The following is a 16,119-nucleotide window of genomic DNA, read 5'->3' as shown; positions in this document are numbered from 1 at the left end:
GGCTTATTACATACGATAGCGTTAAATGTTTTTCTGACTCGTGAACTTTTTATTATGCATATATGTATATATATATATATATATATATATATAAAATATTTTTTTGTTATGCTATATTAGTATAGCATTGGCTATAGTTTATAAGTTTTATTGTGATATAGTAAAAGTAATATATTTACATATAAGGACATATGCAATTTTTTAATTACTTTATATTACTTTAATAATTACTTTATTAATTATTTACACAAATATGTGTTTGTGTAAGATTATAAATATTACAATAATATAAGAACAAAGAGTGAATGGACTTCCATACCACCCATGAGGTTCCACTAATGGCGCGTTAGATTTTTTTATTACATGGATCTTTGCCTGGAGCCCTATTGTACCACATTTTATTCATGTCTTATATAGAAATAATATATTTTACATATCTACTTTATCTTATATCTTATGTGATATCTTTTACGGACAAAATACATGGATGATAAAATTCAAAAAATAAATCTTACATCAATTAAAATAAATTTTTCCTTTAGACTACCGATATTATTTTTAATGATATTTACCTGAAATATTGTCCAATATGTTCATTGTTTTTCTCGAGCAGATTTCTGCTTGTGTTTACAAATAAACGCACAGCCTGTCGTGTCCGCTCGTCTTGATATGCCCAAATCAGCTGACAAAGTATTTTTTTCTTGTTATTGTCTCGGAACAATTTCGTTGTTTTTAAACATGTAGAATAGGCTCTCGTCTCTTTTCTCGCCGAAACGTCGACTAGATTAGTAGTACGCGGGCACAGAATCAATAAATTATATCAATTCAAATTTCATTTCAATAGATTATATCAATTCAAACTTATCTGGAATTCTTTACGCTGCTACCTTTCGTTTTAATAATTTTCTCTAAACAGTGCTCTTATATGAAATCTTAATGTTTAGAAAGTTTATTCATGTCCTTTATAGACATAATATATTTTACATATCTACTTTATCTTATACCTTATGTGGTATCTTCTACGGACAAGATTTGCGGATGATAAAATTTATGGAACTATTCCAATTGTAAGTCTCAAATTTATTTATATTTTTATCTGTTATATTTATATATTTATGTTACATTCTTCATTGTATTTATTCATTATATTTATTCATTATATTTATTCATTGTATTTATTCATTATATTTATTCATTATATCTATATATATATATATTTCATTCTTAGAGTCTTTGTTGTTGACAATTCTATATAGAAATGTGTGATACATTAAAAAAGAAACCTAAGCGAAGCTTTTCAGAAGCTTGGCTTAGTGATGATCGATTTAAATTTTGGATACGCAAAGTATCATTTGACGATAGCCTTTTCCATTGTATTATATGTAATAAAAATTTTTCGTGCGGTTTATCGCACGTTATAAGACATGCGGATTCTGCGTGTCATAAAGAAAATGCATCATTATTAAATAATAACAATATAAGTTCAAATACAATAATACGAAAACGTTTTAAACAACAATGGTTAGAGATCGATTTGTTTAAGCCATGGCTACGCGAAGTATCAGATGACGTTAATTCATTTTTCTGCGCGTTTTGTAATATATTTGTTATTGGTGGTTTGTCTCAAATCTATCGTCACGCAGAATCCAAGCAACATATTATAAAATGTAAAGAAAATGAAACAAACAAATCCAGTGAAGATGAATGTGAACGAATCACTTTTGTCATTTGAAGGGCGAAAGAAATCAGCAGAAATTCGCTATGCCGCGTTAATTGCTGATAAAAATATTTCGCATCAAACGGCAAAATATATTCTTACTCTTTTTCAAGAAATAGGAAAAGATTTTAATGTTTTGAAAAATATGAGTATGGGCCAAACAAAATGTACAAGTATAATTTCAAATGTGTTATGTCCGATTGAGACGGATCGTATAGTTAACAGCATTCAAAACACTAAATTTTCAATTTTTATTGATGAAACATCTGATATTTCAAATGAAAAATGGATGACGTTTCTTGTTCGGTATGTTGATTCGAAAACATTAAACATTCGCTCGCAATTAGTAAAATTAATTAATATTGATGCGAGAGACTGCAGCGCAGAAAAATTGTTTAATGCTTTTAAAGCTGAAATGTGAAAATTGAATATTCCATTTTTAAATATTGTTGCTTTATCATGTGACAATGCATCCGTAATGACGGGAAAACATCTTTCATTTAAAAAAAAGCTGAAAGAGATGTGTAAAAATTTAATTACACTTCCATGTCCTTGTCATTCCACTGCATTAGTTGCGCATGCCGCATGCGCTAAAATACCGGATTATTGCGAGGAATTTAAAAAAAAATCCAAAACGTTCGGCAATTTATCAAGAGTTGTGTGAATGTTTTCAGCAAACAAACCTAAAAATTTTAAAGTTGTCTGATACACGGTGGCTTTCTCATCATTCATGTGTTGAAAGACTTCTTGAGTCTTGGGATACTATCAAGTTATTTCTGAATGAAATTACCATAAGCGAAAGAACAAAGTCTGGAACATATTTATTATCTATGATGCAAAATCTAGATATAAAAGCCTATTTCTTATTTTTACAGCATATTTAAATTTTTTAAATTCATTTAATGCATTTTTCCAAGCTGTGGAAACTAGAATACATTTATTGCAGCCAAAGTCAGTAGAACTTTTAACCACAGTTTGCAAACATTTTTTAAAGTCAGAGCATTTGAATAATTTATGTGATAATATTAAATTTGATGAAAAGGAGAATCAAAAATTGTTAGAAGAAGTTTCTTTAGGATCTGAATGTGAAGACTACCTCGATGAATTAATGAAGGAAGGACATGCAGATATAGTTGCAAATGTTCGAAAGAATTGTTTGCAATTTTATGTAACTGCCGCCGAGGAAATTTATAAAAGATTACCAATTAATGATAAATTTTTATCAAAATTAAAAGTTTTCGAACATAAACTAGTATTATTAGATATTGATAGAGAAACATCATTCAATGATGTTTCTTTTATCGCTGAAACTCTTGGCGGGTTTGACGAAAACGGTTTGAAGAAAGAATGGCTTACTTTACATCTAGATTTTACAATAACAGAAAAGGAAAAGCTATTAAAATTAAGCTTTGACGATATGTGGAAACAAATTTTACAAAGTCAGTATTCCACTAATATTGATAAATATCCCAATCTCAAACGTCTTTTGAATGCTGTTAGATCACTTCCAAATTCGAATGCCGATCCAGAAAGAATGTTTTCTGTCTTAACAGATTTAAAAACAAAAAAAACGAAATAAACTTTCGTCTTCCTCTATAAATGCTATTTGTGTTTTGAAATCAGCATTGAAAGCAAGAAAAGAAACCATTCTAAACATGGAGATTGATGAGAAGCATTTATCTCTCATGTCGTCGGACAAATTATATAACACTCCTCCTAAAAAACAAAAAAGCAGTCTTACATTATATGCTGCAGATGTTTGTTGGATTATTGCAGATTATTGCTGGTCCCTCAACATCTACCGATATGCAATAATAATATTCAGAAGATAATGACTTATATTTTATGGCCATTATTATTCATATAATATAATATAATAAAAATAGTTGCTTTACTTATTTTCTTGTAAAAATATCATGTCGGTAATAGATATTATGTCTCCAAAAGACACCATATTTGTAAAAGGCGCGTCTAAAAATTTTCATGTCTGTAATAGACATTATGTTTGCAAAAGACATAATAAAGTAAATATGTAAAAAAATATTATGTCTACAAGAGACATCAATAAAATGTGGTACAATAGAGCTCCAGGCGAAGATCCACATAATAAAAAAATCTAACGCGCCATTAGTGGAACCTCATGGATGGTGTAGAAGTCCATTCACTCTTCGTTCTTATATTATTGTAATATTTATAATTTTACACAAATATATATTTATGTAAATAATTAATAAAGTAATTATTAAAGTAAAGAAATAAGAAATCGCATATGTCCTTACACGTAAATATATCACTTTTACCATATCATAATAAATAATAAAACTTAATATAGCATAACGAAAAAATGTTTTATATAACTATGTATATATATACATATATATACATAATAAAAAGTTCACGAGTCGGAAAAGCATTTAACGCTGTCGTATGTAATAAGCCAAGCGATCAACATTGCCTTCGTTGCCAGCTCGGTAGAAAATGAAAAGAAGACGGAAAACATATGTCTGTTCTTCTCTACTCTCCGAAACTAACCGAAACGCAGAGCGCACATGTACGCGGTTCGCGCTTGTGTGCGTTATCCCCTCCATTGCTGAGCCGTGAGCCGCGGGACCTGTTTCTGGTCACACTGGGATGGAGAGCGGGCTGGGCGGGTGCATGGGGGGGTAAGTAGGGTGAGAGGGGAAGCGCGGTCGGGGGGAAGCGGTGGGTACGAGTCGCCGAGAGCGCTCGAGAGATGGCGTTCGGGGGTGGCGGTTCCTCCCGATTCGCGACCTTGACGCGACTCGCGCTTCTAGCGCGCGATCCGCCGTCGCGATTCTTTAGGGGGGCGCGCCGCTTCTAGCGCGCGATCCGCCGTCGCGATTCTTTAGGGGGGCGCTTCTAGCGCGCGATCCGCGAGCGGGCGGCGGGCGCCCGGCGTCGAGGGGGCGGGGGATCGTCGGTGGGCGGTCGAGCGGACGGAGGGGCGTCCCTCGTCGCTCTCCTCCTCTCGAGGCGCGCGTTAGCGCGAGCGCGCTCGTCGCTTTAGCGAGATGGCGAATCTTCGAGAGGTCGTGAAATAAAGAGATATCGTCGTTCTAGCGAAAGAGGAGAGGTGTTTTTATTGTTTTCTTTTACAAATTTTTTAATATATTAATAATACGACGATACGAGTACGCGAGCGAGCGTATCACGATTCTCCGAAGAGCAGAGCCTGCAGTTCGCAATCGATTATATCGTTGCGGTCGAAGTTATCGCTCTCGCGTACCATCGCGGGAATGAGCGCCTTATCGCGAGCGCCTGCCGCGATGTCGAGGAAACGAATTAGCTTGTTGTCCACGCGCGCGGTTAAACCGCTTAAAGATGCAACGATGCGGTTGACGCAAAGTTCCAGATTTAATATATTTACGACGGTGTTCTTCGATACGGCTAGGCGAATTTTAGGCGTTTCGAGACGAAGTATTCGGAGATTGTTGAGTTTGCCGAATCGTAGCGTCAATTGTCCGATGTGTATTGGCGTCGGGCGCGTCTCGTCGCGCTCGTCGGAGCGAAAGTGCGACAGGAGCGTGGGTCGTAGATCGAGCAGTTCCTTCCACGTATCCGGCGTTAGCGAGATCTCTTTGCCGTGACAATCTCCGAGGACGATTTCTACGAAAGAGGGTCGGCTGACGTTAACGCTAATTTCCAGATGTTTATATGCGGTTTTGGTCAATGGATAGCGTCTTCCTAAGATTCTGAGCGGTCGCGCGATCGAGACGTCCGCGTCGTGTCTTGGCGTTCGATCGCGATCTCGTCTAAAAAATAGATATGAGCGATGAGAGAAACGGTGTTAGCGAATTATATTAGTTCGAATAAATGTTCGATAGTCTTACCCATTGTCCATTTTAGCTTTTTTAGCGTATTCCGCGCTATCTTCGCGGTCTCGTTCGGTTAGTCTCGATCGATCGTCGAATGAGTGTTGCTGCTGCGGTTGCCCCCCCATTGTCGCGTACATCGTCGCTCGTTTTTTCTCGTTTGTTCTTTTTCGCGCGTTAGCTTCGGTGTTCTCCGTCAATAATGAAGCGCTTAATGGATGGACGGTCTTTATATACTCGCGTAGAGATCGCTTCTTCCCCTTTCGCGCGTTTTCTCTTATATATTCTATTTTTAAAAAATAACGGTAGGGTCGCTCTAGTCGTTCTCATCGTCGATTCTCTCTTTCTCGATCGTGTCGCTGAGACGATAGACGCGACTAAGTAGATCGCGCAATTGCCTTAGCAGTCCATCCGTAGGACACTCGATGCCGAGCGCGTGTAGATCGAAAGGACCCGCCGAGGTTACGGTATTTGTAAATTCGTTGAAGGCGTAGAACTGACGTTTGGCGAAGAAATATAGATTGCCATCGATGTATCGGAAGGCCGACGTTATCGCGGATGGAATTCCGGGAAATATATCTTTTAATGGAGCGTGTCTAATGACTATCATGTGACACTCGTCGATTTCCGCGACTTTATCATCGTCGTATATAGCGTAGGTTCGTCCCGTGTGCGTATTTATCGCCGCGTTGATTTTAACGTTTCGGGGAAGTCCGATATCGTGGAGATATCTCGGCCAGCCCGATTTTAGTTTAAGACTGGGATATTCCGCGAGGTAGATCGAATCGTTCGCGAATAGCGCGAGATCGCCCGAGGGTCTTCGATACGCGGCGGATAGACGCGTGAAATTCGCCGGTAGAAACGTCGCGTAATCCGTGAGCGTCATGGGTCTACCGTAACGCTTTTCGGTCATGTCGACCGACCATATGTTGCGGCGATTAGCTATATATAATCGATGATTCATTATTAGCGCGGCGTCCACGCGTCGTAATGCGCAGAGATCCGCGCGCGGTCGTCGTGGGTCGGTCGGCGCGACGCTCGTCGTCGCGGGCGCCGCGGTGGTCGCGGGAGTCGCCGTTGGATAGTTTCCGTCGTCGTGAGATCCGTACAGATTCTGTATAGCGAGAATGTCTTCTATGCTCAGCTTAACTGGAAATTGATTCTCGATATCGGGTATATACGGGAACATTATAGAGTCATTGTGCATACTATGCTGTAGACCCAATGCGTGGCCGATCTCGTGCGTTAGCGTTTGTAGCAGATGATGCGTGTCGGGAGGATTTTTGTTTAGATACACGTGCCATGGTTCGGAATCGTCGACGTGTATCTCCGATGTGAAGTCGGTTGTTCCAGAGGGAAAGAACGCGTGAGCTAGGGCTCCTCCCGGACCGTCGAAGGCTGCCGGGCAAATACCGACGTTTCGACGATTCGCGTAAGTGTGCGCGCCCGTTCGATACGATATTAATATATCGGGGTGTAACGGGTCGCGTGCGAAAGTTAGCGATGAGTTCGCCGCCCATAACGCGAATGCAGTTTCGGCCGTTCGCGAGATTTCTTCGCTAGCCATCTGAAAATTCCATGCGAGACGCGTCTTCGGCCATTTTCGCGCGATCGGGCTATACGCGCGATCGGGAATATCTGCGAGACCGCATCTCGGTTTACGCATAAGGTGAAGCGTAACGGCGTTTAACGCGCCGTTTCCCGATAATTGATAATATTCTTGAAACAGCGATAGTGCGCGACGCAGAGATGTCGCGTTATCGGACGACAGTGATTCTCCATCGTCTTTTAGAAAACCGTATACGCGCAGAAAACGAAGCGCCTCGATTCTTTCCGAGTCGAAGGGCGCGGCGACCGTCGTAGCGACGAGCATCGTCGCTAGAGTGAGAACCGTCCTCGTGTTAGTCATCGCGCGAAACGGGGAAAACGCGGTAAACTGTTGAGAGACGCCGAGAGCGATTGATTCGCGCGTTCCGCGAGACGCCTATTTTTATCGGTGACGAATAATGTGGGTGGGTGGGGAGAGGGAGAGGGAAACGCGTTTCTTTCGACGTCGAACGTTTGGAATGCGCGTTATCTAGCGGACGCGCTCGAGTTCCTCTTTTGTTTTTTCTATTTTATTATTCGTTTGTCCTCTAAGAAGGACATTCGATGAGCGATTAAAGATATCCCTTCCAACGATGCGCGTTATCTAACGGATGTTTTCGACATTCGATGAGCGATTAAAGATATCTCTTTCAACGATGCGCGTTATCTAACGGATGTTTTCTGTTATTTTTATTATTCGTTTGTCTTCTAAAAAGGACACTCGATGAGCGATTAGAGATATCTCCTTCCGGTAATGATAAATTAGAGATATCTCCTTCCGGTAACGATAAATTAGAGATACCTTTAGATATCCCTAGATACTTTTTTCCGGCGATGATGATCTCATTGTTCGCAGGGTATTCGGAATGCGCATTATCTAACGGATGTTTTTTGTTATTCCTATTTTTATTATTCGTTTGTCCTCTAAAAAGGACACTCGATGAGCGAGTAGAGATATCTCCTTTCCGGCAACGAAACGGTCGCGGAAGGAAGATGCGGCGCGATCGATAAATTGTACCGCAACATCCCGCGCGTCGATCTTTATAAAACGCGAGATCGTTTCGAGAAGCGTTAAAGTATTCTCGCTCGCGAGATAACGAAGCGCGAAACGACGGAACGTGAAGTGACGAGAAGTAAAATCGGTCGTGAACTGTTCGATATGGAACGAATCGAACAGATCATTAACGCGGCCGATTATATTAATGTAAACGGGGACTTAATCGCGATAAAATCTTATGTTCTGGGAGACCTCGCTACGGATTTGCGTGTGGAAGCGCAAGGTGTTATCGATAATAGTCCGGATTCGTTTAGACTCGCTTTTCAGTTAAACGAAGACGTAAATATCGCACGCTTAATGTAAGTATCTAATTGAAATTATAATAAATTATAATAAATTATAATAAATTATAATAAATTATAATAAATTTTATTAATTTTTACTTCTATTAATTTTTACTTTTATTAACTTTTACTTTTATTAATTTTTACTTTTGTATTTTAGACAAGAAATAGAGAGCTGTGTAAAAACAGCGCGAGAATCGCTCTATGATTTAATAAATAGAACGAGAACTATGCTCGCACAAGCGCAAAGCGTTCATAGCGCATTGCGCGACGCTCGTCGACGCGGCGAGCGCGATTTCGCCGTTCCTGAAGTTAGGCGAGTCGTCGCATCACAGATCGATGAGGAGCCCGAATCGCGACCGATCGACGAACTCGAATTACGATCAATGGAGGACGAGGCTGAGCCGGCGACGGTCAACGAGGGTAAATCGCGGGCGAATGTACAAGTAGCGAACTATGTGTCCGAATCGCAACCGTTCGACACGGAGTAATTTTACGCGTTAATAAAGCGCATTTGTAAAATATAATTTTTATGAATAAATGTTATACATTAAGCGAAACGTTGATTCTTTACGCTTTTCTTCTTCCGTATCCTCTCGTTCTCGCGCTTCTCGTAATAACCATCTGTGTCCGTATTAAGTATATTTAAATAGTATATTTAAATAGATTTAAAATTTCTATAATTAAGTTTATTATGCGATCGCGATAAAATAATATCTATGGACAGTTATAAATTTATAATTAAGTTTGTTACGCGACCGCGATAAAGGATGCGACCGCGATAAAGAAAAAACGCGGTTTTTTCGTGTAACGTATATTTTGCAACAATATATAACATATTCATGATTAAATAGTATATTTAAATAGATTTAAAATTTCTATAATTAAGTTTATTATGCGATCGCGATAAAATAATATCTATGGACAGTTATAAATTTGTTACGCGACCGCGATAAAGGATGCGACCGCGATAAAGAAAAAACGCGGTTTTTTCGTGTAACGTATATTTTGCAACAATATATAACATATTCATGATTAAACTTATAGATTATATAATTGACTTAATACATTATAATTATATGTAAAATTTAAAATATATAATTAATTTGATACATTATAACTTAAGGGGATCCAACATTACCGACAGAACGCGAATATTCTTTATTTTGAAAAATCTTTTTGTTGATTATAGATATCAACAAATCCTTTTCCACAATTAAGGTACACATAATAACGGAGTGCGGAGTTTAACATTTCATATGAAAAGTTAAAAAAAATGAGAAAATTACAGTTTTGTTATCGGCTTCTGCGTCAACATTTACTTAATATAACAAATGTGTAATCTACACGTGCCTAATCAGTAAACTCCGCACTCGGCATTTCATCAAAGAGTATAAGTGAACTTAGAGAAGTGAGTTTAGAAGCTTTATAAAAAAGATTTTGCAAAATAAAATTTTCGTGCATATGTGTGTGTGCGAGATGGAGGCTCAAGAGTAAAACAGAGCAGTAGATTAGTTGCTAGATGTCGCGATAGACGGAGCTATAATCTTACACGACAAGGACAGACATAATCGTACTACCTTTGTCTCTTTCATGCGTGTAGAGTAATATACATGTACGCACTAACATTATTGCAGTATCTTTTTTCTCTCGATCATACACTTGATACGCTCTGTCTCTTTCTAATCGCTCGCTCGCTATGTACTACGTATCGCTTAGCTTCATGCTCCTCGCATATTCACTTACGCGTTCACTCGCGCTTCTCTCTCTCTCTCTCTCTCTCTCTCTCTCTCTCTCTCTCTCTCTCTTTTTCCTTCTGCTCGTTCATTATTGTATATTGTATTCTTTTATTCTCATTATTATATTCTTTTATTTGCTCAATTTTTATTCTTTCTATTCTCGTCTCCCTACATGAAAATAAATAAATTTATTTATTTATGTTTATTTGATACATCATAAATGAGATACACAAATTATTTTCTTTTTCTATTTAACTATAGTTAAATACAACACATGTACATACAAAAATACACATAATTAAATACTTTTTCTATTTATGACATACACAATATCTCATTTATGTTGTATAAAATAAAGACGAATAAATTAATGTATTATTATGTAGGAAGACGAGAATATAAAAAGAATAAAAGTCGAAGAAATAAAAGAATATAATAATGGGGATGAAAGAATACAATAAAGAACGAGGAGCAAGCGAGATGACAAACATCAAAGAGTTCCGAAGTCTCGTTCGCGAGGCTCTCTTTATCTATAATATCTCGGGTTACATATTGTTCGTAAAATTTCTGTTTTTCGTATTTTATCGATATCAAAATAATTCTAATAGATTAATGAGATTCTTACGATTAAAATAATACTAAACATGACATAAATCGGATAATTTCTAATCAATTATGTTACTAAAATTATGATTACTTATTTCATTTAAAATAATCGGATTTATATCGTATTTGGTGTCATTTTAATCGCAAAAATGTAATTAATCCATTACAATTATTTTCAGATATATAAAATGCGAAATACAAAAGTTTTATTTTCTATAATAAGATGACATATATACGTGAAAGATTACAGATAAAAGGAGTCACGCGAGCGAGGCTTCGGAACTCTTCCATGTTTGTTATCTCACTTACTCCTTCATTCTTTCTCGCTCTCGCTTTTGTCGACTCTTCAGCGTCGGGGATCTTTCCTTATCTACAAAATATAAACATCTTCTAAATAAAAAATGAAACTTGTATTTTCCATTTCATCTGTATAAAAATAATTATAATGGATTAATGAGATTCTTGCGATTAAAATGACACGAAACATGACATAAATCGGATTATTTTTAATCAATTATGTTATTAAAATTATGATTACTTATTTCATTTAAAATTATCCGATTTATGTCATATTTGGTGTTATTTTAATTGCAAGAATCTCATTAATCCATTATAATTATTTTTATACTAATAAAATACAATATGAAAGTTTCAGTTTTTATTTTATAAGATGTTTATATAAGGAAAGATCCCCGCGCGATGCTGGAGAGTCGACAAAAGCAATAGCGAGAAAAAATGAAGGAGCAAGCGAGACGACAAATATCGAAGAGTTCCGAAGTCTCGCTCGTGAGGCTCCCTTTATCTATAATCTTTCACGTTAGATTAATATATATAAATTATTATAAAATTTATATATATATACAGGGTGTCCGGCGTCAATCGCATCACCGGTCGTGTGCAGGTAGAGCAGATGAAATCGAGAAGAAAAGTCCTTTACCTTTTTTTTCTATAACACTTAATAAAAGAGTTATTATTGAGTAAAGTCTGGCCAATCAGCGCCGACGTTTAGCCGGGCGCACGTCAGTGAGCCGCGCGCTGTGAATGTGCAGCGGCGTACACTATCAAGCGCGCGGTTCACCGACATGCGCCCGGCTAAAGATCGGCGCTGATTGGCCAGACTTTACTCAATAATAACTCTTTTATTAAGTATTATATAAAAAATTGGTACAGGACTTTTCTTCTCGGTTTCACCTGCTCTACCTGCACATGACCGGTGTTGCGGTTGACGCCGGACACCCTGTATATATATGTCATGTTACTATAGAAAATCAAATGTCTGTATTTCGCATTTTATATATCCAAAAATAATTTAAATGCATTAATTACATTATTGTGATTAAAATGACACGTCGTAAAATATTAATAAATAATGTTTTTATGTATCGAATTAATTTTAATCAATATGAAAATAACTTTTTATTCGGTTACAGAATATTCGTTTATAAAGATGCGCATTTGTTTTTATTATTACGCGATATTTGTAGCATGCATGTATCTAAGTATGTATGTACGTATATATGTACGGGAATAAGGCGACTGTACTATTCACACGCACACAGCCAGGCACATGCGATAATATCAGTGCGCGGCAGTACTCAGTCTCAGTCTCAGTCGCGCGTTTGTGTACATACGCGTAACGAGAGATAACCGCAAAAGTGTGCTCAACCGTTATAACGCGTTATAACGCGTCGAATTTAAAAAACGAGTGTTGTGTTTGTGTAGTCATAGTGTGTTCATATAATAGGGCGAAAATGTAATGAGAAACGCTTGCCTCGCTTTGCCCGCAGACTTTCTTTAAAAAGAATAAGGGTCAAAAGGTTAGTGTATTTATATACCATAATTCTAGAAGGAATTGTTTTAATGTATACTATATACTAATATGTCGCTAGATATAATTGAATTTTTTTTCCGTGCAGTTTACACAAAAATATAAGTATGATAATGTAATATTATATAAAAATGTAATATTTCAAGTTTCTTTTTTTATTTTTTGATTATATCTTTAAAGCAATTCCTAAATAGAAAACAACATAAAGACCTTTGTATAAAAAAATTGTAACATAAAATTAATCTTTAAATAGAATTTAGAATTATTACAATACATGAACATACACATTATATGTATATGATGCACATAGTATTTAGTACTCATATAGTATTTTTGTTATAAAGAAATAGACAGACATGGGCAAAAAAAAGAAAGAGAGAGAGAGAGAGAGAATAGGAATGAGTATGCGAGGGAATGGCTGTACAACGATATATCGATTAATAATTCACATCAGTCGCTAAATATTAGTGAGCATAAAGTATTGCTACGGAGAAAGATCCAACTATTTCCTTTTTTTTCTTACTTTTGGCACTTGTATAGACACTTGCTCACTTACACTCATATCCTCTTCCTCTTTGCCATTCTTCTCTGTCCGTCTCTTTCTGATCCGAGCATACTATGTGTGTTATATATTATCTATATGCGATCTTTTCGTGAACTGGTTGTAAATATTTCATACCAGATGCGGTTTGCATGTGCGCTCTAAATATTGCCGAAATATTTGATCCCAGAAGCGATCTTTTCGTGAATTGGTTGTAAATATTTCATACCAGATGCGGTTTGCATGAGCGTTCTGGTTAAAAATATATCCCAGAGGCGATTTACGTGTGCTGGGTATTGTAAAAAATATCCCAGAGGCGATTTACGTGTGCTGGTTATTGTAAAAAATATCCCAGAGGCGATTTACGTGTGCTGGTTATTGTAAAAAATATCCCAGAGGCGATTTACGTGTGCTGGTTATTGTAAAAAATATCCCAGAGGCGATTTACGTGTGCTGGTTATTGTAAAAAATATCCCAGAGGCGATTTACGTGTGCTGGGTATTGTAAAAAATATCCCAGAGGCGATTTACGTGTGCTGGTTATTGTAAAAAATATCCCAGAGGCGATTTACGTGTGCTGGTTATTGTAAAAAATATCCCAGAGGCGATTTACGTGTGCTGGGTATTGTAAAAAATATCCCAGAAGCGATTTACGTGTGCTGGGTATTGTAAAAAATATCCCAGAGGCGATTTACGTGTGCTGGGTATTGTAAAAAATATCCCAGAGGCGATTTACGTGTGCTGGTTATTGTAAAAAATATCCCAGAGGCGATTTACGTGTGCTGGGTATTGTAAAAAATATCCCAGAGGCGATTTACGTGTGCTGGTTATTGTAAAAAATATCCCAGAGGCGATTTACGTGTGCTGGTTATTGTAAAAAATATCCCAGAGGCGATTTACGTGTGCTGGGTATTGTAAAAAATATCCCAGAAGCGATTTACGTGTGCTGGGTATTGTAAAAAATATCCCAGAGGCGATTTACGTGTGCTGGGTATTGTAAAAAATATCCCAGAGGCGATTTACGTGTGCTGGTTATTGTAAAAAATATCCCAGAGGCGATTTACGTGTGCTGGGTATTGTAAAAAATATCCCAGAGGCGATTTACGTGTGCTGGTTATTGTAAAAAATATCCCAGAGGCGATTTACGTGTGCTGGTTATTGTAAAAAATATCCCAGAGGCGATTTACGTGTGCTGGGTATTGTAAAAAATATCCCAGAGGCGATTTACGTGTGCTGGTTATTGTAAAAAATATCCCAGAGGCGATTTACGTGTGCTGGTTATTGTAAAAAATATCCCAGAGGCGATTTACGTGTGCTGGGTATTGTAAAAAATATCCCAGAAGCGATTTACGTGTGCTGGGTATTGTAAAAAATATCCCAGAGGCGATTTACGTGTGCTGGTTATTGTAAAAAATATCCCAGAGGCGATTTACGTGTGCTGGGTATTGTAAAAAATGTCCCAGAGGCGATTTACGTGTGCTGGTTATTGTAAAAAATATCCCAGAGGCGATTTACGTGTGCTGGTTATTGTAAAAAATATCCCAGAGGCGATTTACGTGTGCTGGGTATTGTAAAAAATATCCCAGAGGCGATTTACGTGTGCTGGTTATTGTAAAAAATATCCCAGAGGCGATTTACGTGTGCTGGTTATTGTAAAAAATATCCCAGAGGCGATTTACGTGTGCTGGTTATTGTAAAAAGTATTCCAGAGGCAATTTACGTGTGCTGGTTGCTTTACAATATTTTGAATCGGATGCGATTTAATAGTTATATAAGATTAGCAATATAACCGTTATTATATATTATAATACATATATATGTATTGTGCCATTGTATGTATGTATGTATGTATATATATATATATATATATAAAAGGCACACACACACACACACACACACACACACACACACACACACACACACACATATATATATATATATATATATATATATAACAATACATGCACACACACACACATACATGGCCAAATATTATTCCTCTTGGAAAGATATATGGAAGGCACACACACACGCACATATATATATATAAGTCCATATAAGTAATGTGTGCAATTGTGTTCAAATATGCAATAAAGGCAGACACGTGTCTATGTTATACTGTTATCTATACGCTTAGATACGCTTAAATATGCATGCGAGGCAATAGAGCAGTAGAAATACACGATGTTGTCCGATTTCATCATATTGAACACAATTCTCTTTCAAATATGCATAAAACATGCAGAAATATTATCGGTAACAGCGGAACTAAAATTATTGATATTATCGATAATTTCGGTCGGTATTATCGATAATTTTAGTTACGCTTAGATGAGGGCGCTAACCCGTCGGAGTTCGCTCGTCACTGTTGGATCCCCTTAAATTTATATAACTTAAACTTATATAACTTAAATTTATATAATTTAAATTTATATAACTTAAATTTATATAACTTAAATTTATATAATATAAAATCAATCGCTCATATTGCGCAAACGATCGCGTCGCTCAAACCACCAATCGTGCAATTTACACGCGTTTTCTAACGCGCAATTTTTCGCGTGGTATCCGCAATGAAAGGCCCGCGAAGCGTTCAGAGTCTCCAGACGTTCGATGTCTTCGTAATCGGCGTCGATAGTCTCGACAGAAACGGCTATATCGCGATCGTCGGCGACGTTTCCTAAGATCTCGATTAACCACTTCTTCTTCTCGTGACCTTTGACATAGATCTGCACCGTCGAATCAGGGTTAGATCCTCGACATATGGCATCTCGAACGAGTTTTTTCATCGACCCATAATTTGTGTGTCCATCGTTCCACTTTAGCTGATGATGATTCGATATCAACCAACACGCTCGCGATTTTTCCGCTCTCGTGAGCAAATCCCACGACATCGGCGAGCGAAAGATGTGATGCGTCAATTCTACA

This window comes from Polyergus mexicanus, unplaced genomic scaffold (assembly GCF_030449975.1).
Source record: "Polyergus mexicanus isolate NDT 795.1 unplaced genomic scaffold, iyPolMexi1.0 SCAF_71, whole genome shotgun sequence".
Classification (NCBI taxonomy): Eukaryota; Metazoa; Arthropoda; class Insecta; order Hymenoptera; family Formicidae; genus Polyergus; species Polyergus mexicanus.
This window is presented reverse-complemented; position numbering follows the sequence as displayed.